Raw genomic sequence first — 18,107 nt, forward strand, 5'->3', positions numbered from 1 at the left:
GGGTTGTTGAGAGAACTAAGTAAATGAATACATATAAAACAAGATGAGAACCTGTTTCGTGCATAATCATCATCTATTTATCAATATATCACTAAATATCAACACATTTAATTGTTATCAATATGTGTTATTTGTTTTGATGCCTATCATGTTGTCCTTGAATTTTCTATCCTTAGTGGGCTGGGCCCAGGGCTCCCTAATGATGAGAGGTATACCAGGTGCCTTCCAAGAAGCCCATCTTGCATACATGCATCCTGCCAAAATCTACCTTTCCTGGAAACAGAAGAGGACAATTCCAAAACTAGAAATTCACTGCTTTCTTCACTCTGTATAATAGGCTCGTTTCATCCACCTCAAAGAGAAACACCAATACAGTGAAGAAGGCTGAGCACCCAAGAATTGATGCTTTTGAACTGTGGTGTTGGAGAAGACTCTTGAGAGTCCCTTGGACTGCAAGGAGATCCAACCAGTCCATTCTGAAGGAGATCAGCCCTGGGATTTCTTTGGAGGGAATGATGCTGAAGCTGAAACTCCAGTACTTTGGCCACCTCATGCGAAGAGCTGACTCATTGGAAGACTCTGATGCTGGGAGGGATTGGGGGCAGGAGGAGAAGGGGACAACAGAGGATGAGATGGCTGGATGGCATCGCTGACTGGATGGACGTGAGTCTGAGTGAACTCCAGGAGTTGGTGATGGACAGGGAGGCCTGGCGTGCTGCGATTCACAGGGTCGCAACGAGTCAGACATGACTGAATGACTGAACTGAACTGAACTGAACGCATATATATGGAATTTAGAAAGATGATAACAATAACCCTGTATGTGAAACAGCAAAAGAGACACAGATGTATAGAACAATCTTTTGGACCCTATGGGAGAGGGAGAGGGTGGGATGATTTGGGAGAATGGCATTGAAACATGTATAATATCATATGTGAAACGAATCGCCAGTCCAGGTTCAATGCAGGATACAGGATGCTCGGGGCTGGTGCACTGGGATGACCCAGAGGGATGGTACAGGGAGGGAGGTGGGAGGGGGGTTCAGGATTGGGAACATGTGTACACCTGTGGTGGATTCATGTTGATGTATGGCAAAACCAATACAATATTGTAAAGTAATTAGCCTCCAATTAAAATAAATTTATATTTTAAAAACAGAAAAAAAAAAAAAGAAATTCACTGCTCTAACCTTGGTTTGGTTACTTGCCTTCCTTTAGAACACAAATGTTTTGGGGAAGGGCAACATACTAAGCTAATAAACAGTAATATTTACCATTTGTGAAGTAATACCTTTTAGGTACTTGTGGCATTTATTTTAGCCTGCTTAATAATCCTGTAAGGTAAACATTATTCCCACTGACAAAGTTCAAACATTTACATTTGTGAGGATAATCAGAGCAAATATGGTGTCACCTAATCAAGTTTATTTTTCTTTTCTTTTGTAAAATAAGTGATGGAATAAAAACAATCTGAGATAGTGATAGGCTAATAAAATACAAAATGAGTCTAGACTGGGGTATATGGAGACCCCCTTTCCAGGTGGGCTCTGACCTTGGAAACAGGTATTTCTGAGGACCTCTACTTAAACGCCTCTGTAACAGTTTTGCTGTTAACACATTATTTACAGAAAAAAAGAAAAGCATGTCCACATTTTCAGTGATGAACATAATATGACAATGCAAGTTGCCAGATACTACAAAAAAAGTGTGTGTACAGGGGGCTACTGGGAGGCATTTCAGTCCTGAGTTTGAACAGAAATGCTCCTATAGCAGACTTTCTCTACAGCTACCCCTAACCTCACCCAGAACCTTCAAGCTCCCATTACTCACTGAGGCTGTGCCCATGTGTTCTTTAACCATCATCCAGGTTTGTCCTAGGAGAACACAGAACATATCATTCATTGCCACTCATAGATATGTTACTAGATTTCTCCTTAAGCACAATGAAGTAGATGGAATATTACAACATCCCCTGCTTCGTTGGTAAGAAGAAATAATTCTATATTCAAGAAATTCAGGATTCTTAAGGGCATTGTGAGGACTTCTCTGGTGGTCCAGTGGTTAAGAATCTGCCTTGAAACACAGGGGATGTGGGTTTGATCCCTGGTCCAGCAACTAAGATCCCACATGCCCTGGATAAACGAAGACCACGTGCAGCAACTATTGAGCCTTTTTGTCACAACCACAGGGTGTGTGCACTGAAACGTTTCAGTTTCATGCATGATGCAGTGAAGGTACCGTGTGCTGCAAGTAAGACCCAGAGCAGCCAAACAGATAAGTAAATAACTTTATTTTTAAAGGGCATCTTGAAGAAGACTGTAGCTCTCATCACTTGAAAGGGAATTCATGTGGCCTCAGGTGATTTTATATGGTTCATTAAATGAGTCAAAATTAAGTTGCAAAATCTGCCAACGGTAATAGCAGCACTGTCCTAAGGCTGGAGACACGCTGATTTGAAAATGCAAGTTATGGTAGTGCAGTCAAGAATGGGACTGTGTGATTTCACTAAGCAACTTCCTTGCCCAATGGAACCTACAGAGCATTTAATTTCCATACACACAGGTCACTCTCAGACTTAAGTTGTTTGACCTGCAAGAAAAAAGATTAGGAAAAACAAAAAATTATGCACAGACACCGTGTAGCTATATACTTGAAATAATAAACTTTAATTAATTTACATTTGTTCTTTTAAAATGTACATGATGACCATAATGAACAATGATAAGGACACAGAATTCTGGACAGACAGGAAGTGGATGGATGGGAATCCAGGAAACAGATGTAGTAGGTCCGATGTCTGAGAAGAAATGGCCACATTGTAAGAACTTCTTCTATTGCAGTTTATGATGTTTCATGCATGGGTATCAAAACAGACAAACAGAGAGAGAAAGGGAAAAAAAATGATTAAAATGAAGTTCTCATTTTCTTGCATTGGAAAACAAAGCTTTACTTCTGCCTAGATTATTAATTGTGTATCTCTAGTCCAAGTCATGTACTAACAATTTCCCTATAATTAGACACATACATATCTGCATAAGTTATTGCCCAAGGGTCTAGGTATTTTCTAGCATTAGTAATCAGCAGATAGCAGGCGATGTACTGCCAGTGGGCAGAAGGCCTCATTATGTTTGCGCCAACATGGTAAAAGGAGGGCATGGATGTTTATGGTGGGGCAAGAATTCTGGCAAGGAAGCCAGAATCTCAAAACATTTACCTTCTCACTTTGGTCCACTTCACCAAGCATGAAGCCATTGCTTTCTGGCCAATTTCCCTGTTTGGGCTCCATCATTCTATAACACAAAGAGAAGAGAAACTCTGGATAAATATTCTGTATATTGCTGATCCCATTCGTGTTGTAAAACATACAACTTTTTCTTTAGTTATTTTTTTGGAAAAAAAAAATACACACATTTCCTTCCACCTTCATTGTTAGATCACTAAGGTCCAATATCACTCTGCTGACTTGCATAAGGTTATACCGTGGTGTCAACACAGCCAATGATCATTTGGAAAACCTAAACCCACTGAATGGAATAAATGAGCTTCCATATGTAATACTAATCTAAGCTTTCTAAGAGTGGATGAAATATGACTAGGTCCTATGCCCAAAGCAAAACAAAAATAATTAACTTACCTGGTATGAGACAGTCTGTAGACATTTCTCTTGTCTTGAACCAACTGCCCCAGAGACAGGACAGATCCAACCAAGAGACATCTTCAGGTGAGCTGAGGGGTCCAAGAAAACCCATTACTGTTGCTGAAACAAGCTGAGTTTCCATCACGGAGTGATGTGGTCCTTGGGAACTACCAGGGTGCTGTCATACACACAGGTTCTGTGGACTGGCTGAGTAGTAGTTACTGGGTCCCTGGTTCTGGTAACTTATTAGAGGAATCCAGCAGCTGACCGAGTAGACAGGATCTCTGGTCCTTTTCGTGAAGAGGGTTCTCCTCTTGTGCGTAAGTGTGGAACCATCAAGCAGAAAATCCTGTAGTTCTGTGGATGGTGCCTGTCCTAAAACCAGGTCATTCATTTAAGTCTCAGGTTGATATCTGCTAACAAGGTCACACTACACATTCCAACAGTGAAACCCTTGCTTTAGAACCAGTGAAGCTAATGTCCATAAGCACTGTTTCCTGATTGATGTTTTAAGAGGGATCTATAAAGGTTAAAAAAAAAAGAGAAGAAATCGCTCAAATGAAGAAAAGATATTGGGATTGAGGGAGTGGTGGATTTTACTGTGATTCACTCCTATCTGCTTCCCTTCATGGGGGGTTAATTATATTTTCTGAGACACTAACATCAGAGTTGGATTGGCCTTCACTTCTGCGGAAATAGACAAGAGAGTGGAAGTGATTCCCAGGTAGAAGTTTAAGTCATAACTTGTATTGATAGTCCACCAATGTGTTTGATGTAATACACGTTGGTATTAAGAGATTCCTCCATCACTGTGGGCCTTTCAGACAAAATACCATGGAGCAGAACTCCCTGCTAACTACTGGGCATGTAGTGTAATTGGAAAATAAACTTTGGTTGTTTGCAAACTGCCAAATTTTGGAGTACTTTGTTGCCATGGAACAATCTAACCTGCTCCAGCTGAGAAAGATAACTTGGAGGAAAACAGCAGTGTGGTTGAATCTGTCTCCATTCCTATTTTGTATATAAGCTCATCAATATAAGTAAACACTGCTTAGTTCCCTTGCTGTTGAGCATCTTTCTCCAACAGATGACTGAAAGAGACATTATCCTGCCTCACACATTTGAAGTATCTCATAGTCAGTTGATAAATTGGGATTCATCAAAACCTCATTGCTCATTTTTTCATCACTGCTGAAGGAGCTATCAAATTGAAGGTAATCAAATGGATTGAAAACAGGTCTACCAATGTGCTGTTACCCCCAAAATGCTCATGCAAGAAAATCTAACCATCTACATGTGTGTAATGACATCTAAAAGGATGGTAGATGGACAAGGTTGTTGGGCTAATCAGCCTTTGTCTCTTTGCCCCACTCACAGCTCCTCTGCTACAGAGATTTGCCCATGAGGCCCTGGAAAGCCATCTTTAAAGGTTTCTCTGAGTTGGTGAAAAGTAGCTCTGAGTGGCTGTGCTCCCAGGGGAAAATAATCAGGGCTATAGAAAACCAGAAAGAGGAGTAAGTGAAGGCAGAGAAGCCATCACATTTAATGTCATTTCTAAAGAAACAGAAATATTTAATGACTTCCTTGAGTTTTTTTTTTTCTTTTTTTTTTTTTATGGAAAATGATACACTGGAAAACAGTGTGGTAGGAAAAAGTAACTAACATCACAATGGCTTTCCTAGATTTTCCATCATCTGAAAGAGTTAAACCTACCCCAGATGGGAGGCACAGCAGATGGGGGCATTCCGATGACTTATAACCTTGGATAATAAAATGACCTAAGACTCTATTTAGAGAAATAGAACAGCTATACTTGGGCTGTTTATAGACTCCGAAATATCATGATAAGCAAACGCAGGCAGTTCAAAGGAATGATGAAAAAAAAAAGATAAGTGGATAAATAATGATCCGATGTTGTTGCGAAAAGGCAGTGTAGCTGTTGCATTGTTAATATAAACACAGATGACCTTTCATTTGCTCAACTTTCGTCTTCAAGACAGGAAACAGCAACTGATTTTTATCGGGCAAGTAGAATCTTCCACTTGCTTCTGCTGGGCTGACTTTATGGTGTATGTCAGAGCCCAGTCATGTCATTATCTCTTCAAAGCCCATGCTGAAAGCCTGATAGGCGCTTGAAAGGGAAGCTTATCCCAGGCATAGGCTTTGTGGGCCCCAGAGATGTTGCAGCTCGCGTCACAGGTCATAGGGTGGGAAGGCAGGGTGCACGTGTGCGGGGGCATGGGGAGCGGAGGGTGGTGATCAGACAGAAAAGGGCCTCAATTACATTTCCGTGTACGTATTTGACCAATTCATCTTTTTCACAAACTTAAACATCCTCTAGGATAATGTTTATTATTTAACAACAGATAAACACACCCTGGAGCAATTGTTTTGTATATGAAGGGAGCTAATGAATCCTATATTCTAGACATATGATGAACTAAAACACTCACAAAGAATTGTTTATGGATTACACAATATTTTTGCGTCAGAAGGGTTTCAAACATCTGAAGGGCATTTTCTGTTTCTGATCACGAGTCAGGTCTTTTCCCTTTTATGGGGTGCACATAAGCATGCACTCATCCATCCTGGACACAACACTGTAAAAATCCATGCAGGTAGTTCACGGCAACCCATGGTGATGGATGAACACTTTTTCCTATCTCTTCACTGGAAATCTGTCACATTGTGATTTCATAAACTTTCCCCCTAAACGAAATCACCTAAACGGACCTTTAATTTTTTGAGGTACAGTCTACTTGGTCTGGGCTCCAAAACAGATCCTCTCAGTACAAAATACACTCTTACCGTTCTTACTAATTAAATATTTCTCACCTAGCATAACACTTGTAGAAAATGCTTTTATTTTATATTTCTCTATAGCCATTACATAGTCATAATCCTGTTTCCTTAGACACATGATGGACTGATTTTGATCAGGCTGTACCCACTCTGGGGCTTCTTAAGTGGCTCAATAGTAGCCTGCCAATGTAGGAGCCAGGGGTTTGATCCCTGGGTCAGGAAGATACCCTGGAGGAGGAAATGGCAACCCATTCCAGTATTCTTGTCTGCAAAGTCCAATGGACACAGGAGATTGGTGTGTTCCAGTCCACAGGGTTGCAAAACATCTGGACACAACTTAGCAACTAAACAACAATGACAACCCACTGTGACCTGGCCAGAGACAGACAGTATTTCTCGTGGAAAGGACTTTAGTCACATCTTCTAGCTTCCAATCCTACCTCTGTATGTATCCACATAAGAATCATAGCTAATCAATATATTTCCATATAGTTTTTCCCAGGCCTTAAGTAGTAGGAACTTTACATGCCAGTACTAGTCACTACTTATTTAATCAGAAACAATGCTACTATCATCTAAATCAAGGGTTGACTAAATCAGTTGTTTTCTGTAAAAGGACAGCTAGTATACATTTTCAGCTTTGTGGGCAATATAGTCTCTGGGCCTCTGCTGCAATTGAACAACTCTGCCATGATAGTATGAAAGCAGCCATAGATGTAAATAAATGATTGTGTTCCAATAAAACTTTATTTACAACAGATGAAAGCAGGTGGTTTTGGCCTGTGGGCGGTAGGGTGTTGACCTCTGATCTAAATCAGACAACTTTAGCCATACTAACAATTGCAAATCAGATTGTCATCCTGGTAATATCACACTCACTAATGGCCTACACATTTCCCCTAAGATTTATGTAAGAAATGTAAAAATTCAATACAGTATAGTTGAAAGTTGCTAAGAGAATAAATCTTGAGTTCTCTTCACAGGTTAAAAAAACACCACAATTCTCCTCTTGCTTTTTTTTTCTTTTTCTTGTATCAGTATAAGATGGTGGATCTCAGCTAAGTTTAATTGTGGTAATCATTTTGCAATGCAAGTTAAGTTATACTATACACTTTAAATTTATACAGTGTGTATGTCAGTTACATCTCAATAAAACGGAAAAAAAATCAATATGGATATAGAACTATTATTTTCTAAATAGGTCCCAACCAAAACTATAATTCAAAAAGATACATGCACCTCAGTGTCCACAGAAGCACTATTTATAATAGCCAAGACATGGCAACAACCTAAATGTTCATCAACAGATATGTGAATAAAGAGGATGTGAATTACACAATGGAATACTACTCAGTCATAAAAAAGAAATAATGCCATTTGCAGTAACATGGATGGACCTAGAGAATATCATACTAAGTGAAGTAAGTCAGAAAGAGAAAGACAAATACTATATGATATCACTTATATCTTGAGTCTAAAATATGACACAAATGAACTTACCTACGAAACAGAAACAGACTCACAGATAGAAAACAGACTTGTGGTTGTGGGGGCACGTGAGAAGGAAGGGCTAGGAGTTTGGGATTAGCAGATGTCAACTATTACATATAGAACAGATAAACAGCAAGGTCTCACTGTATAGCACAGGGAACTATATTCAATATATTGTGATAAAACATAATGGAAAAGAATTTTATAAAGAATATATACATGCATACATACATATATATATATATATATATATATATATATATAAAACTAAATCACTTTGCTGTACATCAGAAACACATACAACATTGTAAATCAACTATACTTCAATAAATGAATAGGTCCCTAAGAAAACTGACGTTCCATCTTCTGCCCCAAAACACTTATTTTGTGGCTGTTGGCTACTGATGCAAATGCCACCCAAAAGAGATGCATTTAGATGTTTTCTTTTAGACTTTTCTTTGCAGCTAAGATAGGATCATTTCATTTGATGTCTTTTACATTCAGTAGTACCTGTCTAGTCAAGATGGGTTAGAGAAATGCTACTGATAGTCAATCACATAAATGTAAAGCTGTGAAGGGATAAATCATGACAACAGCTACTTCTTAATAAGTATCTACTGCTGCTGCTGCTAAGTCGCTTCAGTCGTGTCCGACTCTGTGCGATCCATAGACGGCAGCCCACCAGGCTCCCCCGTCCCCGGGATTCTCCAGGCAAGAACACTGGAGTGGGTTGCCATTTCCTTCTCCAATGCATGAAAGTAAAAAGTGAAAGTGAAGTCGCTCAGTCGTGTCCGACTCTAGCGACCCCATGGACTGCAGCCTACCAGGCTCCTCTGTCCATGGGATTCTCTAGGCAAAAGTACTGGAGTGGGGTGCCATTGCCCAAATATTATGCCAGGCCAGGCACAGCCATATAGGACTTCATTTATCTTCACTACATCTTACAGATGAAAAAACTAACACTCAAATATATGAATTGAATCACCTAAGATTCTAAAACTAATAAGAGGCAAAGCTAGGACTTAAACCAAGTCCCTTGATCCACTCAACATGCTCTTTGCATTAAAAGGTCTCATCTTGATCTTCATGTCAATGATTTTCCTGAGTCCTAACCACAAAATTGATGATCAGTGCTTCTGATCTAACTGAACCTTAAGAAAAAGTACCTTTTGTTAACACTCAAGTAAGGATGTTTGAGAAACTGAGAGTGAAGTGTATTGGGCCAGCAGGACTAGGGAGGAATATGGCATCTTTTAAATGGTAATGATGATCCATCTCCTGGCTGGTGTGGGACTTCTCAGCTCTAGAAGCTAGTGTGCCCTACTCACACTGCCCTTCAGTGCCAAGTTTGTGTAATGGGTTGTGGAAGCCACAAATATTGGAAGGAAACAAAGGACATAGAAGCTTAAGGAATAGACGGCAGCAGACAGTGTGCACTCTTAAGCACAGAAAGTAATTAGAAACACACAGTAGGGCGTATGGACATCCGGCCCAAGTCAGCTGCGTGGATCAGGGTCAGTCACTGCTGGATGGCTATCTAGAAAGAGGACTGAGGAACTGAGCAGAAATCATACACTTGCAGATGTCCAGATACCAGGCGTCCCAATACTGGCTCAAGATAATTTCTTATTCCTCATTATGCTACTCTCTTAAAGGGATTTGAGGAAAATATGTTATGGCAGGGTTTAATGGCACAGTTTAAAACTGATTAGTTGACATCCAATCCAAAAACTCTGGGGTGATGAACTTGCCAGAAGGTAATTCAGTGTAAACTAATCACAGGTGTCTTCATAAAAAAACAAAACTGAATCCAATATTTGAAAATAATATTTTTAAACAAAGAAAAATGAAAAACGCTGGGGTGTGTGTGTGTGTGTGTGTGTGTGTGTTGAGGACTTGGCCTCTTGGGCAGTCAGAAGAGGGCAAAGTCCTAACTTTTGTATTAGAATAACGCTGACCCTATGGCTTTGAATTATTTGAATCTTTGCCCAAACATGTGTTTGCTTTCATGTTGACCAGGCCTAGTAAATTTCAGCATAATCTGTCAGTGAAAAGAGAAATATGTTGCCTTGTGTGTGGCTGTGTGAGAAAGATGAAATGCTTCTGATGAAGTGTGAGGGCTCCTCAATTACCTGTCCTGGTCCTGAAGACAATAAGCTTTAAAACATGTCAAAACTGTGAAAATATTACTGCTGAAGGCAAAAGCCACCCAATGGAGCAATCTCAGTTGTAGAGCAGGGCCCCTTCCAAGATGGTTCTCTCGAGGGTGGTCTTTGGGTCAGAACAATCTCTCCTTTGTAGAGAAGTGCAGCTAACCACTTGTACTGGGTCACTGGGGGCATCTCCAAAGGGCTTCCCTGATGATCTAGTACATTGGGAGTGTGAATGAGTAAGTAATTTAAACCACGTGAAAGTTTGGCTGCTTTTTCAAAACGACAGGAAAGCCTCATTATATCATCGTCAGTTATTACACAGATGCAAACAGTGTGCTATGAGTTAAACCAGGTCCCCGACACATAACAACTGTATTCAGTTATAGTCTGATACGCCATGCCTAGAATGTAACGTAAAATCATCAGACATTCCATTCCCCTATCAGTCCTGCAAAGATCAAAGACACTGACAATACCCAGGGTTGGCAAGGCTGAGGGCAAGCCGGCAGGCTGCTACAGCATAGGTGGGAAGGAATCTGGTGTGAACCTTTTGGTGGGTAAATGGGTGAAATGTTTAAAAATACATCATCTCCAAGTCTTTTCACTCACTAAGTCCACACCCAGGATTTTATCACAGTGGGAAAATTGGTCAAGAGCTCAAAGATGTGTGCATGAGATTCATCAGAACACTGTTAAGAGGGCAAAAATGCTGTAAACACCCACAGTATCCATCCACAGGAGATTAAATGGTTTAGCAAATAGTATATACCATCTGTAGGGCTTTCCAGGGGGCTCAGTAGTAAAGAAACCACCTGCCAAAGCAGAAAATGTGGGTTCAATCCCTGGGTTGTGAAGATGCCCTGGAGGAAGAACAGGTAACCCACTCCAGTATTCTTGCCTGAGAAATCAGACAGAGGAGCCTGGTGGATTACAGTCCATGGGCTTGCAGAGTCGGACATGACTTAGTAACTAAACAACAACATACCACCTATGAACTATTTTGCAGATGAAAACAATATTGACAGGAGAAATCACCCATGATATTGTTATTTGTGAGGAGTAGAGCAGGAAATTTATAAAACAACATGGTTAATATGTAAGTGGATCATGTGCATGGCATACAAACACTAGCTACTTCAGAGTAAACGAATCTGGAGTAATGTCTTACTTTTATCCTTCTACTTTTTATGTCTTTATTCTTCCATGTATCTGTATTAATCTTTGTAAATCAGCAAAAACAAAAGAAACACAGAATCAATTTAGTTGTATTTTTCTTTCCTCTCTCTAAGCACCTGCAAGATGAAGATGCCCCACTGTGTATGTTAAATGATTTGCTTTTTCCCAAGGAAAGCATCATCACAGGGCACAGACACACAGGAAGAAGGAAAGCTTATTTTGGGGTCTGTGGCCTGTTGATACACACTGCATTAGCTACTCTAAAGACAGAAGAATCAATAACTTGGCCCTAATAGCTTGTTAATCATCGTACAGAACTTAAGGTGGTTCACTTTTATAAAATAATCTTGGAACGGTAATAGCCCTGCTCTTTCACGTTGCTTTTCTTTCCAAGGGCTTTATTAACATGAGCTCACTCATCACGCGGTGTAACTGTGAGTTCCAGCCGCCCCTGGGCAATTACCTTCCATTTTAAAGACAGAAGCTCCAGGTTCAGGGAGGGGCAGAGTTTGGCCAGAACTGACAAAGGCTATGCCAGAAGTGGACAAGTAAACTATTTTTCTGCACTTCAGCCACTGTTCTATGGTCAGTGTTTTCTATTTGTTGATCCACTGACCAGGGAATCGATGTTTGAGCATTTCACATTTGTCCCCTTCCCTATATGACTCTTCAAAACCAGTATTTTTGATTCAGATAGAATTTTCTCTTTCTCTCTCAATTTTAGGGTAAGGGGAGGCCTGTGATAAAGGATTTAGACAGGTTTGGTTTGGGGAAACTATTGTATTTCACATCACCTATGGATTTAGAAAAGGCAGAGGAATCAGAGATCAAATTGCCACAGCTCTTGGATCACAGAAAAAGCAAGAGAGCTCCAGAAAAACATCTACTTACTTTGATTGTGTGGATCACAACAAACTGGAAAATTCTTCCAGAGATGGGAATACCTGACCACCTTACCTGCCTCCTGAGAAATCTGTATGCAAGTCAAGAAGTAACAGTTAGAACTGGACATTGAACAAAAAACTGGTTCCAAATTGGAAAAGGAGTACGTCAAAGCTGTATATTGTCATCCTGCTTATTTAAGTTATATGTAGAGTACATCACGTGAAATGCCAGCCTGGATGAAGCACAAGCTGGTATAAAGATTGCTGGGAGAAATATCAATAACCTCAGATATGCAGATGACATCACCCTTATGACAGAAAGCGAAGAGCAACTAAAAAGCCTCTTGATGAGAGTGAAAGTGGAGAGTGAAAAAGCTGGCTCAAAACTCAACATTCAAAAAAACGAAGATCATGGCATCTGGCCCCATCACTTCATGGCAAATAGATGGGGGAACAATGCAAACAGTGACAAACTTTATTTTCTTGGGCTCCAAAGTCACTGAGGACAGGGACTGCAATCACGAAATTAAAAGATGCTTGCCCCTTGGAAGAAAAGCTATGACCAACCTAGACAGCATATTAAAAAGCAGAGACATTACCTTGCCGACAAAGGTCTGTCTAGTCAAAGCTGTGGTTTTTCCAGTAGGCATGTATGGATGTGAGAGTTGGGCCATAAAGAAAGCTAAGAAATGAAGAATTGATGCTTTTGAACTGTGATGTTGGAGCAGATTCTTGAGAGTCCCTTGGACAGCAAGGATTTCAAACCAGTCTATCCTAAAGGAAATCAGTCTTAAATATTCATTGGAAGGACTGATGCTGAAGCTGAAGCTCTAATACTTTGGCCACCTGATGCAAAGAACTGACTCATTGGAAAAGTCCCTGATGTTGGGAAAGATCAAAGGCAAGAGGCAGAGGGGATGACAGAGGATGAGATGGTTGGATGGCATCACTGACTCAATGGACATGAGTTTGAGCAAGCTCCGGGAGTTGGTGATGGACAGGAAAGCCTGGTATACTGCAGTCCCTGGGGTCGCAAAGAGTTGAACACAACTGAGCAACTGTACTGAACTGAAAGATGAGCAAAGGCGTCTGATGGCATATTAATATCAGAAGGCCCTATGTGGGTTAAAACGTCACATATTCCTTGTTGTTCAGTCACAAAGTCATATCTGATTCCTCGCGACCCCATGGACTGCAGCACACCGGGCTTCCCTGTCCTTCACAATCTCCCAGAGTTTGCTCAGACAAATTCCTACATGTCTGTAATTCCATTTTTAGCTGAAGAGTATGACCAAATATCCATCAAGCAGCAGAAACTAAAGGATGGGGGGTGGTCCATTTAGAGAGCTCTCTAATATCGAAGCCACAGCTAAGCATATCAAGTCTTTGCCATCAATTCTGGGTGACCCTCCTGGAAAAGGCTGGTTGTAGAAATTGTGCTAGATCTTCAAGAGGAAATAAGCAAAAGGAAGTGTTTGGAGTGTCTTCTTCTCTTGAAATGTCAAAATAAAATGAACAATAACCAAAAACAACCCCTTTTTCCCAACCACAAGCATTAAACACAAGAGAGCATAACTCCCCCTGCAGGGAGGCATACACTCCTTCTTGACTCCTCCAGAGGAGTCTTCACACTAGAAGTTCTCTGCTTGCATCCTGTTAGCTGGACATAAAGACAGGGAGCATGAGGCAATGATATGGACTCTCGGCCCTGACCCTTATAAGAGGATCACCTTCCAACAGAAGAATTCTTAATCACTCAGGCACCCTGAGTTCTCTGATGCCATTGACTGACACCATGAACTGAGTCCTTTCACGTTTCCATCTCTTTATTGGAACCGGTACAACAGAAGCAGCTCGAGATTAACAGGGCATGAGGACACAATGAGAATTTACTCCAAAGATTTGTTAGAGAGTGGACAGAGAGACCAGGTTCAGTCTGCACATACAGAAGAGACATTAGGGTTATGATAAGGTATTTTCACCAAGCTTGATGTTGTAGTGATTCTAATTGCTTATTTACCTTGGCATGCAATATTACTGGAATTGATATTTTTTAAAATGTTTTGAATTCTCCAAAAGTCAAATGTGAGATGTATAAAAACTAAGTTGAACTATTACCACAAAAGATGAATAATCTTAAGTAATTCAAATAGACTTAGAATGAACTGTAAATTTGGCTGTGTGTCCTGACCATCTTTTCCTTGGCTCCTTTATCTCTCTTGCCTAAAGGGATTTAGAGCTTGGTCTAATGGAACAAATTCACTGAGGGTCTAGTTTTGCTTTTATGTGAATGTAGGCCAGCCACTCTCAATGACTCCTGGAGGAAGGCAGTGGCGCAGCAAACACACTGTACGCACGATAAGTCGCTCAGTCGCGTCCAGCTCTTTGAGACTCTATGGACTGTAGCCCACCAGGCTTCTCTGTCCATGGGACTCTCCAGGCAAGAATACTGGAGTGGGTTGCCATGCCCTCCTCCAGGGGATCTTCCTGACCCAGAGATCGAACCCACATCTCCTGCAATGGCAAGCAGATTCTTTACCACCAAATACCACCTGGGAAGCCCCAGAAAACACACAGGATGAGCTGTTATTTTGGTGTCTTTTTAGAGAATACATTCATCATCCAGAGATTGCTAGCTCTTCTACCATAAAAATGGGAAATTTCAGTCCAGCAGCCTCTGCAGAACAGTATGTAGATATTAACAAGGTCAAGTACCATAAGATCTTACTCACTTATATTCCCTGAGACTGAAGTGGAGCTGGAATTGAAAGCTGTCTTGTATCTCCTTCACCTTTGCATACCAAATTAATTCCCCTGTTTATTTGCCTGTTTCCACCTTTTAGTTCTGATCGTCCATAAAAACTCTAAGAAATGCACCTCTCAAGTGCTGAAACATATTCTCCAAAACACAACCACACAATGTCCAACAACACCTTCTGAGTTAAGAAGGACATAAAGTTTAAGAAAAAAGAAGAAGTACAACTATAATAATGTACACATACATTGTGTAAGATGTATTCTGTGTTCATAAATGTTGATATGTGAAGAGCATATCTGAAAATCAAGGAAATCTAATGCTTAGGAAAGCTCCTCAAATTTCAACATGGATGGCATGAAAACATTTCACCTCCAAATATGTATATTTATTTGTCAACTGAATTACAATGCTGTCCTTTAAGGATAGTTTGGAGTCAAAGGAAAAACTGTTTCTTAACACATAGAATTACTGACAAATCAATAGCTTTATATTCAACACACTTCTGTCTTGGCAACAATTATTTGTAGGTGTATGCATTTCCATCTGATGACCTATTATATTTGGGGGTACTTTATTTAAGACAGCATCTTACAGGCTTAACCTTTTAATGTCCAAATCTGCCTTGACTGTGGTCACAGGTGGCTACTGAAAAATTGAAATGTGACCTGCTGAAATTCAGATGTGCTGTAAGCATAAAATGCATACTAGATTTCAAAGACTTAGTATGAAGAAAGAATGTAAAATACGTCATTGATATTTTTTATATGATTACATGTTGAAATACAATATTATGGGTATACTGAGCTAAGTAGATTGTATTATTAAAATTAAGTTCATACATTTCTCTTTCCCTTTTTTAATTTGGCTGTTAAATTTTTTAAATTATATATGTAACTTACATTATACCTTTATTGGACAATACTAGGCTAGAAGAATTCAATTTGCATTGAAGTACTTGCAGATGAGATGGGAATATCAGACCACCTGACCTGCCTCTTGAGAAACCTATATGCAGGTCAGGAAGCAACAGTTAGAACTGGACATGGAACAACAGACTGGTTCCAAATAGGAAAAGGAGTACGTCAAGGCTGTATATTGTCACCCTGCTTATTTAACTTCTATGCAGAGTACATCATGAAAAATGCTGGGCTGGAAGAAGCACAAGCTGGAATCAAGATTGCCAGGAGAAATATCAATAACCTCAGATATGCAGATGACACCACCCTTATGGCAGAAAGTGAAGAGGAACTCAAAAGCCTCTTGATGAAAGTGAAAGAGGAGAGTGAAAAAATTGGCTTAAAGCTCAACATTCAGAAAACTAAGATCATGGCATCTGGTCCCATCACTTCATGGCAAATAGATGGGGAAACAGTGGAAACAGTGTCAGACTTTATTTTTTGGGGGGGCTCCAAAATCACTGCAGATGGTGACTGCAGCCATGAAATTAAAAGACGCTTACTCCTTGGAAGGAAAGTTATGACCAACCTAGATAGCATATTCAAAAGCAGAGACATTACTTTGCCAACAAAGGTTCGTCTAGTCAAGGCTATGGTTTTTCCTGTGGTCATGTATGGATGTGAGAGTTGGACTGTGAAGAAGGCTGAGCACCGAAGACTTGATGCTTTTGAACTGTGGTGTTGGAGAAGACTCTTGAGAGTCCCTTGGACTGCAAGGAGATCCAACCAGTTAATCCTAAATGAGATCAGTCCTGGGTCTTCATTGGAAGGAATGATGCTAAAGCTGAAACCCCAGTACTTTGGCCACCTCATGCAAAGAGTTGACTCATTGGAAAAGACTCTGATGCTTGGAGGGATTGGGGGCAGGAGGAGAAGGGGACGACAGAGGATGAGATGGCTGGATGGCATCACTGACTCGATGGACGTGAGTCTGGGTGAACTCTGGGAGTTGGTGATGGACAGGGAGGCCTGGCGTGCTGAGCTTCATGGGGTTGCAAAGAGTCGGACACGACTGAGCGACTGAACTGAACTGAACTTGCAGATGAACGAATTTATCATTCTGATTCAGTAACTGCACTATTGTTGAGCACTATAAACAAATACTGCAGTTATTTTTGAGTGCTTAAAGAACTTTATATGAGGATCTTAACTTTCAAAAATGATGTATTTCTCTCATTTTTCTCTATTTCTTCTATTGATTTTGGTGACTCTGAACTTATCACTAGGATTTATCTTAAAGCTATTATTTCAGTTTTTCAAGATAAGTGCAATAGAGTTGATTTGGAAAAGGTGACCAGAAAAACACATCAGTGACTAACAACAAATACAAATATACTTTCCAAAGCATAAAAGGAAAAAATATCCCAAAGAGGAATGGCATTAGAATTTCATCATAAAATATTTTAGCAGAAAATTAAGTCTTTAGATAAAGGGCGTGTAGCGTCTTCCATTTTCTTTGCTGTGGCCAGTACAAATCTTGAGAATATGCTAACAGGTTCTTCTCTGAAAGAGCAAGAAAGGAAGTCCAGTTAAAAAGAATAAAGTTCACAGGGAGCCCAGCCTGGCACTCTGTGATGACCTAGATGGGTGGGATAGGATTAGGGGAAGGAGGTTTAAAAGGGAGGAGAGAAATATATATTTATGACTGATTTGTGCTGCTGTATGGCAGATACCAAAACAACATTGTAAAACAATTTTCCTCCAATTAAAAGATTAATTAAAGATTACCATAAAGAATTATATCTCAATTAAAAAAAAAAATTAACTGGTAGAGGCAGTTTTCAAACCCAGAGAGTTTGGTATCAGATTTATGTTATTGACCACTATTCTATGCAGTCTCCTGAAGGCTGATGTGTAAACATTTCTGAATCACTGACCCCTATTCTCATTTATCGGGTTTGACACCGTCTTTTAGCTCTTTGGTTCTGTATCAACATACAGCAGTTTTATTCATTTCTGTTTGTGTGTATATGTGTGTGTAGGTTAATTAAAATTATTTTCAGGCAGAAAAAAGAAAAATAATGTTCATGTATCAGATGAGACATGTGTGAAGGGTTGTAGTCAACAGAAAATGTATATTTAATCATTCAACATGAAGGTTCCGTGGAGTCTTTCTGTGTATCTGAATGTATGCTAATATTGCCATGGTCGCTATGGTACCAGACAGGTCTCCTCTTGGGTCTCACCCTCTGAGAACATTTTGTTTTACAATACTATCCAGAAAACCAAGAAATACATCCCTCAAGGAAG

General features: G+C 40.1%; 1 long non-coding RNA gene across 1 annotated transcript in view; it reads right to left on the bottom strand.

The window, feature by feature from the left end:
• Nucleotides 1–2,718: 2,718 nt before the first annotated feature.
• The window catches only part of LOC129643057 (uncharacterized), a 329,392-nt gene continuing 314,003 nt past the window's right edge, over nucleotides 2,719–18,107 (bottom strand). The window contains exons 3-5 of the long non-coding RNA XR_008710038.1: nucleotides 3,635–4,012; nucleotides 3,215–3,290; nucleotides 2,719–2,831 (exon numbers count right to left, since the gene is read on the bottom strand). This is a non-coding gene — a long non-coding RNA (uncharacterized LOC129643057). The remainder of the gene's footprint in view (nucleotides 2,832–3,214; nucleotides 3,291–3,634; nucleotides 4,013–18,107) is intronic.

Source organism: Bubalus kerabau, chromosome 2 (genome assembly GCF_029407905.1).
Source record: "Bubalus kerabau isolate K-KA32 ecotype Philippines breed swamp buffalo chromosome 2, PCC_UOA_SB_1v2, whole genome shotgun sequence".
Taxonomy (NCBI): Eukaryota; Metazoa; Chordata; class Mammalia; order Artiodactyla; family Bovidae; genus Bubalus; species Bubalus kerabau.